Below are 17,321 nucleotides of genomic sequence, written 5' to 3'. Positions count from 1 at the left end.
GATGAGGGAGGGAGTAGGGGATCTGCGGAAAGCTTCAAGTTGGATCCGAGTTGACAGAGAGCTAGGAATCTGAAAAGGCTGTGTTTCCATAAAAGGACATTCAACACATGGAAGCAATAGGAAACCTACTGTTCACCTGGGCTCTGAGTAGATATTAGTAGGAAGAAAGGTAACCTCTGAGGTTTCAAAACATCCAGTCCATGCCATGCACAGGGGTGGTATGGTGTTCAAGTGCATTACTTCCACATGGTATGAGAAGTCTTAAGAAATGGGTGTGAAACTGGACCTAATCAGGTGCCCTGCAGTAGCAAAGGCACAGCCTCTCTGTAAGGGGCTTTCCAAGTCTAGAGAGCCCAGAGTCCTCATGTATCAGTAAATCCCACAGAAGACAAACTTTAAAACAGGAATTACGAACTACATGAGACAGCTATCAACTATGAGAAAGAATTAGAGGACACGGAGAACATAAAACTAGTATATATGCATTGGAGATTATCAAGCTGTCTGAAAGGGACTAAAAATAAGCCTGTCTAAAGAGATGGGCTTCCCTGGTGGTTCAGACAGTAAAGAATCTGCCTGCATGGTGAGACACCTGGGTTCCATCCCTGGGTCAGGAAAATCCCATGGAGAAGGGAATGGCTACCCACTTCAATATTCTTTCCTAGAGAATTCCATGGACAGAGGAGCTTGGCGGGCTATAGTTCATGGGCTTTCAAAGAGTCAGACACGACTGAGCAACACCTTCACTTTCAAAGAGATGAAAGAATGACTTGAAACTCAAATGAAACAATAGATTCTGGGTGGAAATACAAAAAAAGAAAAAGCAAGACAAAGCTAAGTAATTCAACTTTCAGAAATAAATATCCAGTAGTTAAGATAAAAATGTGCCAACAGATTGAACTTAATTGAAGAAAAGAATGAATGCTTGGGAGACTGAACTGAAGAAAGTAACTGGAGATAGAAAATATGAACAAAAGTTTAAGAAATACAGAGAATAAGAAGATCTAATATAAATCTAATAGGAGTTCTAAAAGTATTAAGAGAAAGGATATAGGGAGGCCATATCAAAGTCATAATATTTGAGGATTTGCCAGACATAATACACCTTGAGTTGACATTGTGTAACCAAGCCCCAAGGACAATAAAGAAAAAGTTATCCATATCAAGAGCCATGATAGTCAAGCCACGCAATACTGCAGGCCCCTCGGCATGTGGAGAAGACATTTACAGGACTAGTTGCTGAGGAGCGGCCTAAGGGCACAGGAGAGGCTCGTAAGAAAGGACAGCTCCAAGTGCACCAGAGACAGGCTAAGTAGTGTGGCTGCTCTAGAAACCCGATGGGAGCGGTGTGCGTGCACACTCAGTCACCTCGTCATGTCCAACTCTTTGGGATCCTGTGGACTGTAGCCCATAGGCTCCTCCGCCCATGGGATTCTCCCCAGCAAGAATACTGGAATAGGTTGTCATTTCCTTCTCCAGTGGATCTTCCCAACCCAGGAATTGAACCCATGTCTCTTTTACATTCACAAGCAGGTTCTTTACCAATACCGCCACCTGAGAAGCCCAATGGGGAGATGTGGGAGCCAAATAGAACCAGGTGATGGGACACTGAATCAGGGACCAACTTGGTACGCTCAGGGGAAAATGAGGCAGTTAGTGTGGGATCGAAGGATGGAAGGTGGTCATGGCAAGAGGGAGAGCTGCAGAGAGAGGCAGAACTTGCTGTGAGAGAACTGTGCATTCTTCCCGAGACGCCCAGGAGGATCACTAAGGACTTTAAGCATGGCAAAGACAGGGCAAAACTTAACTCCTGTTCTGTTTAAGGGATGGACAGGAAGTGGATATAAACAGAATCAGGGGCGTGAACTAGCAGACTGTTACCACAATTCAAGCATGAGGGGGATGATGAGGGTGGGAACCAGGGGAGTGAAGAAAGGAGAGAGCCCTGCCAAGGGTTATGTGCAGAACATGATTTCTGTAGGAAAGGGAAGAAGGATAAAGGATGACTTCCACGTGTCTGGCCAGGGAACAGGAATGCCTGTCAGAGCATATAAGCCTTCCAGCCTTATAGCCACGCAAGTTTTATAATATATTTCACGGTCTATTCACTATTTACTATTTCAATATCTCCCTTTTAAGTAGCCAATACCAAGCATCATTGATTCATAATTATTAACTCACTATTATGGATAATCTTGAAAGGAAATTCATGTTTGGTTTGGGACCAGTGTTTACCTTTGCAAGGTAATGTTGCATAAACAAGTAGCAGTAGAATGTTTACACCATTTATCTGCTACGTAAATGGTGGGAGGCCTCTTTAGAAAGGAAGTAAAGACTTCTTATTAGTGTAGGGAGGGCTAAAGCATACTTGTAAGTGACAAGCATTTGTGGTGAGAGGTTGGAGAAGACGATGTTTATAATCTTAGTGGTTTCTCAGTATTGTAAAAGGAGTGTTAATGCCATAGATAATAAGATACAGCTGATATCCCAAAGGCCCTTCCTTACAGGATGGTAGACAGCCGAGGCTGGCCTTCTCCACCCTTCCCAGTCCTCATGATGAACGGCATGGTGGATACAGGGCTTTAGTCCAGAAACAGGAGAAAATAGCAGTTTTCTACCTGTGAGCAAGTTGCAGGGTCAAAGGGAGATATTACTGAATGTTCATAATGTTTTAGAGATTCTTCATACATGAATTCTAAGTGAACTCACTTCAGACATAATTGTGAGTATTGCTGTGACTATTTTAAAAGTGAGGGAAGCACTCAGAGAAGCACTTTCCACTCAGAGAAGCACCTTGGCCAGTGTCACAGCCCATGAATTGGGAGAGATGTTGTGAAGGCAGCCCTGTGGGGTTCCTCCTGTGACGCCACCTGAGTCGTGGGTGCTGCTGCTGGGCCTCCTTGCAAGTCCTGCACTTCCTCATGAGTGGTCTCCTGGAGACCACCAGGGCAGCTCAGGGCAGTGGCCAGGCCCCACTCTTCCGTCCGCTTATTGTGTGGTCTCCAAAATTCACTTAACCTCTTGCTGCCTTGACCTCCCCATCTGTGAAATGGGGGTCAAATTTCGTTGCTGCACATCTGTCTGCCCAGTGAAGCCTCGATGCTTAATGATTAATGAGATCATGAGCGGGTAGGGGTTGTGCCCAAGGGCAAACTCATTTATTATGAAGCAGAGTCCATTATTTCTTCATCCTTTCACACACTGACAAAGCTTTTTTTTTTTTTAAGTATAATAAATTAAGGTAAATTTTAACCTAGAATTTAACTGCATAACATTTAATAATTACAAACTAACCAGCTAAAAACCTATAAATTAGTTAATTTTGTGAGATTACTATCTGAGAAAACTGGCTTATTTTTGGTGCTGGTGTAATTTTCGAGTTTAACCAGATTTAATTATTTTATTCCCCAAATAAAATGGATTATGGACAAAGGGACATTTTGAATTACCAGTTCTGGAACTCCTTTAGCATTTTGAGGTTTAGTTCTTTCTCAAGGGAGGTCTCTGAATAGCTTAAATAATTTCAAACCAACTCTCAGCTTGTTATGACTTTCCCAAACATTAGGACTGAATGAATTTCTAACTGTTTCTTTTAAAAGTTAAAGCTAAGTGGTAAGGAATATCAGTGTTACAAATCTTATAAAGATATCATTGACAAATACACAGTCATTAGATTGGATACTTAGTCATCTTTCTGTGTGGGATTTGGTAAACAGTGCCTACCTAGGGGTGGTTCAGAATCTTGAGGGACAGATATTTATGTGAGTGTGTCTACTCAGTTGCTCAGTCATGTCCAGCTCTTTGTGATCTCATGAACTGTAGGCTGTCAGGCTTCTCTGGCCCATGGGATTTTCCCAGCAAGAACACTGGAGTGAGTTGCTCTAGCGGATCTTCCTGTCCCAGTGATGCACCTCTTGTATCTCCTGCTCTCTACCACTGACCCACCTGGGAATCCCGTTTATGTGAGCCAATCCTCTAAATACAAAGCATGGTTCAGTTCAGTCGCTCAGTCATGTCCGACTCTTTGCGAACCCATGAAACACAGCACACCAGGCCTCCCTGTCCATCACCAACTCCCGGAGTTCACCCGAACCCATGTCCACTGAGTCAGTGATGCCATCCAACCATCTCATCCTGTGTCGTCCCCTTCTCCTCCTGCCCTCAATCTTTACCAGCATCAGGGTCTTTTCAATTGAGTCAGCTCTTCGCATGAGGCGGCCAAAGTATTGGAGTTTCAGCTTCAACATCAGTCCTACCAATGAACACCCAGGACTGATCTCCTATAGGATGGACTGGTTGGATCTCCTGGCAGTCCAAGGGACTCTCAGGAGTCTTCTCCAAAACCACAGTACAAAGGCATCAATTCTTTGGCATTCAACCTTCTTTATGGCCCATCTCTCACATCCATACATGACCACTAAAAAAACCATACCTTTGACTAGACAGACCTTTGTTGGTAAAGTAATGTCTTTACTTTTTAATATGCTGTCTAGGTTGGTCATAACTTTCCTTCCAAGGAGTAAGCATCTTTTAATTTCATGGCTGCAGTCACCATCTGCAGTGATTTTGGAGCCCAAAAATAAAGTCTGACACAGTTTCCACTGTTTCCCCATCTAGTTGCCATGAAGTGATGGGACCCGATGCCATGATCTTCGTTTTCTGAATGTTGAGCTTTAAGCCAACTTTTTCACTCTCCTCTTTCACTTTCATCAAGAGGCTTTTTAGTTCCTCTTCACTTTATGCCATAAAGGTGGTGTCATCTGCATATCTGAGGTTATTGATATTTCTCCTGGCAATTTTGATTCCAGCTTGTGCTTCATCCAGCCCAGCGTTTCTCATGATGTACTCTGCATAGAAGTTAAATAAGCAGGGTGACAATATACAGCCTTGACATACTCCTTTTCCTATTTGGAACCAGTCTGTTGTTCCATGTCCAGTTCTAACTGTTGCTTCCTGACCTGCATACAGGTTTCTCAAGGGCAGGTAAGGTGGTCTGGTATTCCCATCTCTTTCAGAATTTTCCACAGTTGATTGTGATCCACAGTCAAAGGCTCTGGCATAGTCAATAAAGCAGAAATGGATGTTTTTCTGGAATTCTCTTGCTTTTTCGACGATCCAGCAGATGTTAGTACTTTGATCTCTGGTTCTTCTGCCTTTTCTAAAACCAGCTTGAACATCTGGAAGTTGACGGTTCACGTATTGCTGAAGCCTGGCTTGGAGAATTTTGAGCATTACTTTACTAGCGTGTGAGATGAGTGCAATTGTGCAGTAGTTTGAGCATTCTTTGGCATTGCCTTTCTTTGGGATTGGAATGAAAACTGACCTTTTCCAGTCCTGTGGCCACTGCTGAGTTTTACCAATTTGCTGACATATTAAGTGCAGCAGTTTCACAGCATCACCTTTTATGATTTGAAATAGCTCAACTGGAATTCCATCACCTCCACTGGCTTTGTTTAAGGCCCCTTAACTTCACATTCCAGGATTTATGGCTCTAGGTGAGTGATCACACCATCATGATTATCTGGGTCATGAAGATCTTTTTGTACAGTTCTTCTGTGTATTCTTGCCACCTCTTCTTAATATCTTCTGCTTCTGTTAGGTCCCTACCATTTCTGCCCTTTATTGAGCCCATCTTTGCATGAAATGTTCCTTTGGTATCTCTAATTTTCTTGAAGAGATTTCTAGTCTTTCCCATTCTATTCTTTTCCTCTATTTCTTTGCAATGGTCATTGAGGAAGGCTTTTTTATCTCTCCTTGCTATTTTCTGGAACTCTACATTCAAATGGGTATATCTTTCCTCTTCTCCTTTGCTTTTCACTTCTCTTCTTTTCACAGCTATTTGTAAGGCTTCCTCAGACAGCCATTTTGCATTTTTGCATTTCTTTTCCTTGGGGATGGTCTTGATCCCTGTCTCCTGTACAATGTCATGAACATCCATCCATAGTTCATCAGGCACCCTGTCTATCAGATCTGGTCCCTTAAATCTATTTCTCACTTCCACTGTATAATCATAAGGGATTTGATTTAGGTCATACCTGAATGGTCTAGTGGTTTTCCCCACTTTCTTAAATTTAAGTCTGAATTTGGCAATAAAGAGTTCATGATCTGAGCCACAGTCAGCTCCCGGTCTTGTTTTTGTTGACGGTATAGAGCTTCTCCATCTTTGGATGCAAAGAATTTAGTCAATCTGATTTCGGTGTTGGCCATCTGGTGATGTCCATGTGTAGAGTCTTCTCTTGGGTTGTTGGAAGAGGGTATTTTCTATGACCAGTGCATTCTCTTGGCACAACTGTATTATCCTTTGCCCTGCTTCATTCTGTACTCCAAGGCCAAATTTGCCTGTTACTCCTGGTATTTCTTGACTTCCTACTTTTGCATTCCAGTCCCCTGTAATGAAAAGGACATCTTTTGGGGCTGTTAGTTCTAAACAGTCTTGTAGGTCTTCATAGAACCATTCAACTTCAGCTTCTTCAGTGTTACTGGTTGGGGCATAGACTTGGATTACCCTGATATTGAATGGTTTGCCTTGGAAATGAACATAGAATTAGAATTCAAGGGGGAGTCTCATACTCATGGGAGGTTTTAGACAGAGCATATCTTTTCTGATATGCTTCTCTGATACTCTCCTGGAGCATTCTTTCATTCATTGCACATGCTCAACATGAGCATAACTCTACCAGATTGAATAACAGGGGTAGGTTATAAAGATCCATAGGAATGAGTTTAAGTCTCCGGTACCTACATAGAGAAAGATGATGGATTCAGGTTAGTTTAAGGGGGATGGCCCGTCTCTGACTGGTGTCACACCAGAGTGAAAGCAAGGGATTCTTCCAAGAGACAGCAGACATTTGGATTTTTATGTGAAACTTCTTGTTCAAGTATTAGTGATTAATTGGAAAACCACATTTCTCTAAACACCAGATGCTTGTTGTTGTTCGGTTGCTAAGTTGTGTCTGACTCTGTGACCCTAAGAACTGCAGCACGCCAGGCTTCCCTGTCCTTCACTATCTCCCAGAGTTTTCTCAGACTTATGTCCATTGAGTCGGTGATGCCATCCAACCATCTTATCCTCTGTCACCCGCTTTTGCTCTTTCCCTCAATCTTTCCCAGCATCAGGGTCTATTCTAATGAGTCCCTTTGCATCAAGTGGCCAAAGTATTGGAGCTTCAGCTTTAGCATCAGTCCTTCCAATGAATACGTGTTGGGCCAAACAAAACTAGTTCATAACTTCTGCTCTAAATGTTTTTTTCTGCCCCCAAACTCTCTACTTCCATCAACTACTCCCATAATTACTCACAGGAAACCATCTGGCCTCTGTGTCTGAAGCAGGAATGTTTCACAAGACATCTGAAAGTGCGACTCTCAATTGTGGTTATTTGGTGACATAACTACCTCATTTTTCAAAGAGAGTCATTCTGTTATTAATTAAGAGAATGGAATCTAACCTGAATGTGTTGCCTGAAGAAACCCAATTCAAAATGTATGTACTAACAGGTAGCCAGATAAACATTCTCCTTTATAAAATCTTTTATTTACTCATTCTTCCTTGCTCGGAAGCCCAATATACATTATTTAAACTCTCTGTTGGTTCTAAAGTATTTTAATTTTAAAAAGGTGGGAGGTGGGATTTTGAACCACTTTAGAAGTTGGTTTCCTAAATATTTCTATGTTATCATTTCCCTTTGTGAGCAAAAGCCCATTGAGAAGGAAGGAGAGATTCGGGACTCAGTCCAGAATTAGATGGATGTACCATAAATGTCAGTCTAACCCACTACAGCAATTCTCAACTCCTGGTGGCCTTGGCTCATCATCTTTCAGTGCTTGTGGAGAGTGGCCAAAGTGAACAAATATGCCTAAGGGCATTGGACACGCCTGCCCAGCTCCCGTTTAAGTCAACAATTGGTCTGAAGCTGTACTCTTAGTGAAGTAGAGAAGAAAAAGATTTAGTAGTGCAATCAACAAAAAATATCTCCCTCACTCTATTGCATCTATTTGAACATGCTGGACAGGATGACCTGGGAGGTTACAGCAATCTTTCCTACAGCCTCACACGAATATAAACAGTAGATGCCTGTGAAGGACTCTTGCACATACACATATTCCCAAAGGTAAATTTAAGTTAGGCATAGACAAACAGAAGGCAGTGGCTGTGCCTCCTTTGAGATTGAAAGACCACCCTGGTCTCATTGGCAACAGTAGGTCAAAATCTACCACTTGTCCACTGATTAGTGTCTGGTTTGGAGTAAGTAATGGTAATTTGCAAGATAACAGCAGCTTGATGTTTGCAATTCTGGTGAAGAAAAATATCAGCTGAACTCACTGTGTGTTTCTTTTTGAGCAACACCACTCTCTGCTCCGAAGAGAAATTATAAGTTTGAGAAAGAGTTCAGAAATATCTCAGAGCCATGATGTAAGTTAAACAAAATGTGCTTGCATTAGCGAATCGTGGCCCTGATTTGTTAACCTTTGAATTTCTCTGATCCAAGGCACTTATTATACCTGGTTGCAGCTGAATACAGATATTGACAGAGACGTCTGAGAGGAGAAACCAAGATCGTTTATGTGAGTATACAATATGGCTTAATAAGGGTGAATGGGGATTTGCACCAGCAGAAATTTCTCATGGTCTAACAAGACAGTTTGTTTCAGAAACTGACATTTATTGAAATGGGCTTTGGATAATTACTTGTTTTTTCTGTGTTGCTCAGATATTTTGCTCCTTTACATTTTAGTAGCCATTATTATTCTGCAGAAAATGCAATTATATTAATATTGCATTTACCAAGTATCTCTGGCTCCATTATGAGGAATCAACAGCAGGTTTAATCACAAACCAGAATATTAATTGTAAGCCACATCTTTAATTAAATAATGGACCTTCCATAACAATAAGTTACTCATGTTTATTTGTACTTGGGTGAAAGAGAAAAACAAATTGGGTCTCAAGGTCTTTGGAGGATGAATTCAAGGACAAAATACAGAAATATAAGAGTATGTTAGTGTATTCCTGAACATGATTTCAAGAGCAAATGCCTAGTCTTTTGGAAAAGCTCCTACTTGGGAGGATTTTAATATCTTATGGTTTCAATCTCTCACATTTTACAGGACTATGTCCTCATTAGGATCTCAAATTTCACGGGCACCACAAGGCTACCCCAGCTCAGATTTAATCAGCAGCAGACACCCATCAGAAGGAAGGAAGGGCCATCCCTGCCCCCTGGTAAGCCCTCCCATTAATGAAATATTCACCAAGAAAACAGGACCAGGATACAAACAAACAGCACTGGCCACGTCCTCACCCCGCTTCTAACCTCCTGTGATCTTTGGCTTCTGTTCAGTAATTGTATTTATTTTGATTTCATTAAAAAATGTGAGAGATGGAATTCCACTTAGGCCTGAAGTTCAAAGATTTATAGCTCAGATACAACAAAGAGAGCTGTCTCAGTGTCCGTATTAGTTTGGGGTTAGGAGTGCTTGTATAGTTGGGATGTTTTCCTGCAAATGAGGTAACAGACATTCCTCATATGTTCTCAGCAGTTTACAAATGATTTATGGTATACCATCGTAATCATTTTCCTCATTCTGAGCTCGATAACTGCATTAGGTGAGGTCCATCTCACGTTACAAATTGCCACCTCATTTTCCCAGATTTGTGAGATTAAAGACAAAAATGCTTCAGAGATACCACAGATTGAAATAAGTTTATTCCATTTGTAGATGTCTATTTGCTCCAAGAGCCAGGCCTGCAGATATGAAGATGAGTCACCGTTCCAGCAGTGTCAGTGATGTGACTGATACTACATGTGTCAGAAACCATACTCACAGTTTTACTAGTACACTTTGAATCAGGAATCCAGCTGGGAAACAATTCCCAAACCTATGTCGCCGGACATTGTTAAATACGCTCCCATGATCAGATTCTTCATCAACAGGAGTCTCCATTCTGAAATATCATGATATCCCTTAAACATGGAATCCAAAAAGAAATGAAACAAATGAACGAGACCGAAACAGACTCAGATGTAGAGAACCAGCTTATGGTTGCCAGGGGGAAGGGCTGGGGGAAGAGACAGTTAGGGAATTGGGGATAGACATGTGTGCACTGCTATATTTAATATGGATAACCAACAAGGACCTATTGTCCAGAGCACAGGGAACTCTGTTCAATGTTATATGGCAGCCTGGAGGGGAGGGTTGTTTGGGAGAGAATTGATAGCTGTGTATGTATGACTGAGTCCCTTTGCTGTTCATTTGAAACAATCACAGCATTGTTAATCATCTGTATTCCAATATAAAATAATTTTTTTTAAAAAAGACTTGAAAAAAAATAGGAATCTGTATTCTCTATGCCCCTAAGTCCATAAACCACACTGTCTACATGAAATAGAGTGAGTTTTCATCAGAGTTCCATTTTTGGGTGGGCTTTTCATCCTGAGCCTTATCTGGCAGGACTTGATCAGTTGAAGAGGGACATTCATTTTGTCATGCTATGTGCCAATCTAAAACATCACTGCACATAAAACCATATACAATGTATTCCGTGCTTCCAGAGAGAGATAAGGAAACTGCAGTTTGGAGAGACGGTCATGTGCTAGCACTTGACGGAAATGGAGGAGAATCAAGATTCGGGACAAAGAGTCCCCTTTAGCTTGGTGATGCGTGGACTTGACTGATAAGTCAAGAGCACAGGACAGAAAAGCTGAGAGGGGACACTGGGCACGTTTGCCAGAAGGAGGAGCAAGGCAAGTGCTGACTCAGATGTGGACTGAAGACACTGAGTCCAGCCAACGTACGCTGGAGAGGGGGACACAGCGAGAAAGTGATATGCTCCCCAAAGCTGATGAAGCGCCGTGCAGAGAAGTCAGTGTCTGGAGCCTGGGTCTGTGCATCTCAACACCATCAGCTTCTGACAGCATGCGTGGCTCTGAGGGGCACTTCATAGCATTTGCTGGGAAATAATACACCGCAGATGAGTCCCAGGGCAGCTGAATTGCCAGGACATCTAGATCAGAGTGTTTTCCCGATAAAAGCAGGGCACTTTCATTTTCAAGGCTTTCCCCACCATGGAAGTCCGGCTGACACACTAGGTGACGATCACCCAATACAGCAGCTATTACTACCGCACTTGTCTTCAGTGTTTTTATTTTGCTTTTCTTTTCACCAAAAATTGAAAGCAAACTCCCCAAAGGTTGGCCTCAATGATTCTTTCCCTCTCTTTCCTTTGATTCATGCAGAACATTCAGTGTGTGTGTGGGGCGGGTGGGGGGGGTGGGGATTGTTTTCCGTTTCTTCTTCTTAATTTCATCAGATGAGGACAATTAAAAAGTCCTTAATTGTCTAGAATGGGCATGGTTTTAGCACCAATTTATGCCTTTATCCTAATGTGTCCCATATTTAGAGTAGCAGATTCTTTGAGATTTAGGGTTGTGTGAGCACAAACAACGGGTGACACATTTCTGGAGATGGTCAGTGTCATCACCCCAGGAAGCCTCCAAGACTGAGCTCACAGCCTTAAGCCATGAAGAGATGGCCCCACTGTTTCTTTCTGTCCACACTCATGTTGACAGTTCTTTCACCATCACTCCTATGTCAGAACTTTATAAGTACTCAGATAGATGCAAGAGCAGGCACTTTAGAGGTGAAAAAAATCAACCACAATTATATGGACATACTTGGCAAGTAAAAATGAAAGGAAAAAAAAAAAACAGGGAGAGTATAAATATGAAAAACTAAGAATGAGAAATAGTACCTAGCCACAGGTGTGGACTTCAAATTTTATAAGACAGCATTAAGATTAAAATCACATTGTGTTTAAAAATATCTATGCAAGTCATTATTTCCCAGGGAAAAGAAAGGACCAAGATGAAAAAGGAACATAAAGCTTGAACAAAGTCACAGTCATAGAGATAAAGGTGGAAGGAACATGGCTGGACATTTCTGTGGTGATAACATTGATATTTTTTTAAAAGCTTGCAACATTCAGACAATCTTTACATTAGGTGAACTGTTCCAGAGAATATAGAAATGTGAAAAATTTCCCAAATTACTTTTCATGTTATTATAACAGGCATGCATGCTCAGTTCTGTCCAACTCTTTGCAACCCCATGGACTATAGCCCGCCAGGCTCCTCTGTCCATGGAATTTTTGAGGCAAGCATACTGGAGTGGGTTGCCATTTCCCTCTTCAGGGGATTGTCCCAACCCAGTGACTGAAACCGCATCTCCTGAGTCTCTGGCATTGTCAGGCAGATTCTATACCACTGCACTATCTGGGAATCCCTGTTAGCATAGCAGTGGTGTTCAGATTTGAAGATACTAAACCAAAAATGAAAACTCTAGGTTGAGCCCATTTATGGATAGGAAGATAAAAACTCTAAATCAAAGACTAGCAAATAGAATTCAGCAGTATATTGAAAGAACATGTCTAAGTTTTCCTTAGGAACATATTTCCGATAGGTTAAAAATACATCTATTAGGAGGTTACCTAAATTGGCCAAAGGGAAAATGATACAAGTTCATTTTAAAAAATGAAAAATTTATCATTGGATAAATTTCAACATACATTCTTATGAAAACTGTAGGCAAAACAGTAAGGAGAATGACAAAGAATATCTAATGAAACTCAATAGACATCATTAATCATGATGATGAAATTCTTGCAGCATTGCTTTTAAAATCAGATGCAGAGAAAGGGTATCTATCATTATTTACCATTTTTCTGGAAGTCCCAGCCACTACACTGAGATATGAAGACAAAAATAAGGTTATAGTTATTACTCATTAAGTGAAAGTTAGAGATGTTTTCATTGGTGGCCTTGTTAATCTCAGCGGCTTCCTAGTCTTATATTCAAATATGATACCTAACATTGGAAGATGAAGTTGGGAATCCTAGCCCTTTCTCCATCAAGAAAGACCAAGTGGTGCCAGATTCGTTTTTACTCTTTGTTATATGTTGAACCATCCGTCCTCCAAATTCATATGTTGAAGTCATAAGCCCTAGGACCCCAGAATATGACTGTCTTTGAGGCTTTTAAAGGGATAATTAAGTTAAAATAATTAGTAGGGTGGGCTGTAGTACATGACTGGTGTGCCTATAACAAGAGGAGATTAGGATACAGAGAGAGACCGGACACACCCACACACAGACAGATGACCGTATGAACGCACAGTGAGAGGACAGCCCTTGCAAGCCCAGGAGAGGGGCCTCGGAAGAAACCAACCCTGCTGGCACTTTGATCTTAGACTTCAAGCTTCTAGCAATGTAAGACATACATTGCTGTTGTTTAAGCCACTAAGATGGTGGTATGTTACAGGGCGGCCTGACTCACTAATAAGTCTATTTTCTCACTATGTTCTTGTGTTCTCGTTGAGGTCCGTGATCTGGGCCTCGCTTGCATAGCTCCCAGTGGTAAGACCCAATCTTTATGACCCAGTTTTGTGCACAGGTAACTGGTGGTGCAGACCTAGGAGACTTCTATGAATCTCGGTAATTGCAAGTCTGCCTGATGGATCCGACATAGTCCAGTTTCAGAGCTGTTGCTACAAACCTGCTAAATGGCGTCACTGCTACTTGCCTGAGACCACGGTAGTGCTTCCGGTGAGGCTTTCCTTTCCATGTTCGCACTAAGCTCTGTGCTTCAGAATTATTTCTCAGAGCCGTTTGTCTCTGATGGCTCATGTGCCGTGGCAAACAACTGCTGCTTAGAGTGCAGCTGGTCCTGTTTCCAAAAGCCCACCTGATTTGGTCCTTTGAATGAGCGTCTTGTCAAACTCCCCATGCTCCATCTCCACACCCCAACCCCTAAAGTGGATTTTATGAGTTTTTCAGAGATCCTGACACTTCTTGCCTTTCTTGAACAGCTCTGGCAAAGTACCCTGATGGTGCAAGAAAAAAAAAAAATGTTTCTTAGTTCTGTCTAAGGCACTGAGAGCTCCAACCTAAATGAGAGACAGCAGTCTAATGAGGAGCAGATGCAGGCATAAATGCCTTAGCCAAAGGGCCAGGAGAGTTGAGAAAGAGGAAAATACCAGTATTGCCAAATCCATCGGAGCTAAGAGTTCAGACACATGTTTCATTCAACTATGGTTTGCACTTTGGTAACTCACTAATTAAGGCATTGCCCAATTGAAGAGCTCAGAGTCTTATAGAATTAAATAATAAACGAGTTTAACTGAAAGCTGCCACTTCTGAACACACTCAACGGAAGAAATGTCTTCATTTGTCTTTAGAGCTTAAATCTGCAATAATCCAAATGAAAATCAGTGACTAATTACCACATTTCTGCTGAGTGGAAAAAAACATGATGTAGCAAGAAACACATTGAGAACCTGATGTTTTGTTTTGTTTCTACATCATGCATAGCAGCTTTGCCGTGAAGACACAGCCATGTGTTACACACAGAATATACACATGACAGCCGATTCTTCCACCTACGTCTTCATTTGGTGAAATCTCTACAGACTCATATCTTGTTAGTGTACTTCCCTATGAATGATCCTTATGGGAGGAACTACTAGCTGCCTGCTCTTTCGGGAAAAACTGGATGATAATAACAAAATACTACAAAAGTCATGAAGTTTCCTTCCTTCATCTTTTTGCTGTGCAGACACCCAGAGAGGAGGGAGGCAACCCCCCTGGGAGCACTCAGGTTTGAATGGTGCACATGTATAAATCCTATAATACGAATCCAAATCTTTGGATATTCAGCAATGACACTGATTTTCACCAAATGACTGAGGAGGAAGGAGAGGAGGGGAAAATGAGCATATCAGAGGCCTTAGTGTCTTTTTCAAACTTCATCCACTGGCCATTTTTCCTTTGCTAATTTTTCTTTTTATTTGCTCCGAATTCTGGAATTTCCTCCTAAGAGCCATATAACATTACCTTCAAATGAAGTGAAAATATTCTTTAAAGAAAATGTTCTTTAAATATCTCTGAATGCTCCAGATCTTTTTCTCTAGTGTTTAGTCTTTTTCGTAAATTATAAAAGTAAACTAAAAAGTTCACTTCTTGATGAACTTGAACTTCTAATATTCAAGTTCACTAAAAGCATTAGAAAATACAGAAAAGCAAAAGAATACCACCAACAACAGCCTCCCCGCCACACTGGGACAACCACTCAGCCCCCCATTAGAGTATACTTTTACAAACCTTTTCTGTGAAAATTAAATTGTGTAACTTATTCTTACATCTCTGAGAAATCGTCCCGGATAAGCTACTGTTGGACATTATTTGCTCTGTCTTTTCACTACTTTAAGTTCTACAGGGTAGCAACAAGCTTATATTGAGTCACATTTAAAGACATTAGAAAAAGTTTCTGAAAATTATGATTTACAAAATTACTTAGTGAAATGTGTTCAAAATGACCTAGTAGTTAGATGTTTGTTTTTGACCCAGATGTTGTTTGACCAAACAGTCTTGTTTTCCAACCAGAATGTGGGCCAATTTACTTTAGGCCAGTTTACCTTAAGCCAATATAATGTTGCCAAAGTCATACGTAACAAATCTAAGAGCCTTTCTCAGTGTTTGTCTCAATATTCTCCACTTGACACTTTTCATCCTTATCCTTGTATGGTGTCTTTCCCTTCAGCCCACTGTAAACACTTCTCCCATTCTCCACCTGGCTTTCTGCCTAAATTTCTGTTTCTTCAAGGTTTCTGCTCTTGAAAAGTCCAAAATCTCATGGGCATATACAAAGTGCATAGCACATAGGAACATCCAGCCACCCCCAAAGCAGTATCCACTCATTTTTTTCAGCCTTTTATCTTAACACAAGGATAGCACGTACTTTTCAATGTCTTTTAGGATTCATAAAAATGCTGAGATAAGTTTCATTTCCCCTACTTGAGTTGACAACATCGAGACACAGAGAGTGCGTGTGACTCTCCCAAGCTCGGAGCTGCATTTTAAAGATCTAACGATTGGAAGGTTATTTACTGCCCTGAGCTATTTGCAATATTTGGATATGAGAATTAGCTTTGTATGATGTTGAAAGAAATTTTAAAACTTAAAAACTGGGCCCAAAGCTAAAAACTTGCTGCATTTTCAAATTCTATTAAGGCAAATTGTTTCACAAACCTTAAATTTTCAACTGTAAATCACATTCCCCTGGGCAATGCAGAGCTATTATTTTGAAGTTAAGAAAACAGACTCCCCTAGCAATTGTTCCTGTGAACTTGGCTGGCACCACAGAATGTTCTGCAGCAAGTCAAAGCAAAAGTATTTCCAGGGGCCCTATTGCTCAATGTGACTTTGCTTATATTTGGTCAAGTTTCACAGAACAAGAGGAAAGTGCTCAGATCGAGCTTTGAAGGGGTCAGCGTGGCTCTGCTAGATGCCAATGGCTTTGGATCTGATCTAATACAGAGAAGTGATCGATACTTGGAGTGTGTCTCCTCTTCAGCAGTTATTACCCTGAGCATCTACATAATCACTTAATCCTCACTACAAACCGACTGAGGCACACGAAGGGTGGAGACCTTGCCCATATCATCAGCTAATCCTGCGAGAGCTTGAAGCCCTGCCCAGATAGCCTGGCTCAGAGATGCCCTGCGAGTCAGCATCCCCATGCTCTCTACAGTCAGATCTGTTGCCCCTGGCATTAATATGAGTTCTGCAAAAGCAATCCATACAGTTCTTAAAAACAGAATAGTTTTGGCTACTATGAAATATACTGCATTCACTCCTGTGTAAATTCACTGCTCAGTCTCAGTCAGCCCCTTCCAAAATCATAGTAGGTGGGAGGACGAGTGATGAGTGATGCAGTGGTTGAGGCTGTGAATATCACCTTCCTCTGATCCCACACCACCTGACTCCGTGGATTCGCACGTCTATGCCCCACACTCCCTGTTGCATCCCCCTCCTGCATGAGAGCCCACCCCCACATCACACAGCATGAGTCATCACTGTGTTGGCTTGAATTGGAATGGAAGAGATTGAGGAATGTGACTGTGGTTCAGAGGAAGAAATCTGAACCTTTTGGAGGGGGTCAGGAAAGGCTACTTGGAGGAGGCAACATGCATCTTGAATGCTGGTGGGGTCTCCATCAGGAGTGAGTGAAGGAAGGTTTACTCTAGGGAGTGGAGAGAAAATCCCATGGGCAGGAATGAGACAGATCAAGACTCCAAGTGCTGGGGACAGTCAGGAATAAGGAGAGTTCAGATGGCCAGAGCCCAGGAAGGGTGGGGAAGGAGCAGGGGAACTGGGAGGCCTTGACTTGGTGTGGTTTGCCTCCTAGCTGTCTTTGGCATCCTTTCTTCGACAGGCCTACAACACCCCCCCCCACCACCACACACACACACACTTTATATGTGATTTCCTC

General features: G+C 41.8%; 1 long non-coding RNA gene across 2 annotated transcripts; it reads left to right on the top strand.

Annotated features, from left to right (window-relative positions):
* Positions 1-8,118: 8,118 nt before the first annotated feature.
* On the top strand, positions 8,119-11,124 carry LOC133240613 (uncharacterized). Of its 2 annotated transcripts, XR_009734274.1 has the most exons (4): positions 8,119-8,410; positions 8,487-8,562; positions 9,106-9,220; positions 9,718-11,124. It is a non-coding gene; the product is annotated as an uncharacterized LOC133240613 (long non-coding RNA). The 2 variants fall into 2 exon arrangements; XR_009734273.1 differs by having other exon boundaries at positions 8,119-8,562.
* Positions 11,125-17,321: the final 6,197 nt, after the last annotated feature.

The sequence above is a fragment of the Bos javanicus genome, chromosome 28 (genome assembly GCF_032452875.1).
Source record: "Bos javanicus breed banteng chromosome 28, ARS-OSU_banteng_1.0, whole genome shotgun sequence".
Lineage (NCBI taxonomy): Eukaryota > Metazoa > Chordata > Mammalia > Artiodactyla > Bovidae > Bos > Bos javanicus.
The sequence above is the reverse complement of the archived record's forward strand: the minus strand, read 5'-3'. Positions and strand labels throughout refer to the sequence as shown.